Genomic DNA, 913 nt, shown 5'->3' on the forward strand with positions numbered 1-913 from the left:
AAGGTTATTATTGTGCACATTAAAATATTTATCAGAAACACGTCTTAATGGTCAGTCATTAATCAGAATGATCTAATCGCAGTAATAATGATCATCATAATCTAGGAGGTCCAAGCTGCAGTGTCCGAATATACGGAACTGTGAGCAGACCTCCACGGACTGATGATGCATAGCCTGCAAAATGAACTTGTCTTTCCCAAATGAATTGTGATCATTTTGGCATGTAAATCACAAAATCAAAGATGTGAATAATGTGAACAATAACCAGCTTCTGTGAACTAAAAACGTAAACTTATAGCCCTACAAGTACAAATGTATATGTAAAAAAAAACGCTTTTAGAGCATAAAACTGAAGATCATCTTGTCAGGAGGAGGAGGAGGAGGATGACCCCAGCTTTGCAGCCAGCACGCAGCCAGACCAGACGGGCCCGGGTGCAGCCACGGGACCAGCCCTTCCTGCACCTTCAGGCGGGGGGGTTCAGGATGCTGGAGAGGGAGCTGGGCTCTCTAACCTCCCGGGTTAAAATAAAATTGAATAACTTGCAATTTGTTGGCAGCGTTTCTCCCGTGCGCGCGCGTGCTCTCTCTTTCTCTCTCGCAGTCTCACTCTGTTTCTTTTCTTTTGGCTTTTCTAAGATGACAGATGCTGAATATATACTCCCTACCTGATGCTGTGGCTGTTGCAGCTGTGTTAATCAAATCAGGTTGGGTTTCCATTACGCGTGCCAAACGTGCCAAAGGGTGCCAATCCCCTTTGATCTGACATCAGATGTGACGGGACAGTCGATACAGAGATACATTTATCGTCTCCTCAGCTGTAAAACGCTCACTCTTTCCAGTTGGTAGGTCCGCCTTCTAACTAGCTCTCCGTCGTGCGCCTCTTTTAAAGGGAATGAGAGGTGACACTCTGATT

The sequence above is a fragment of the Epinephelus moara genome, chromosome 3 (assembly GCF_006386435.1).
Source record: "Epinephelus moara isolate mb chromosome 3, YSFRI_EMoa_1.0, whole genome shotgun sequence".
NCBI lineage: Eukaryota > Metazoa > Chordata > Actinopteri > Perciformes > Serranidae > Epinephelus > Epinephelus moara.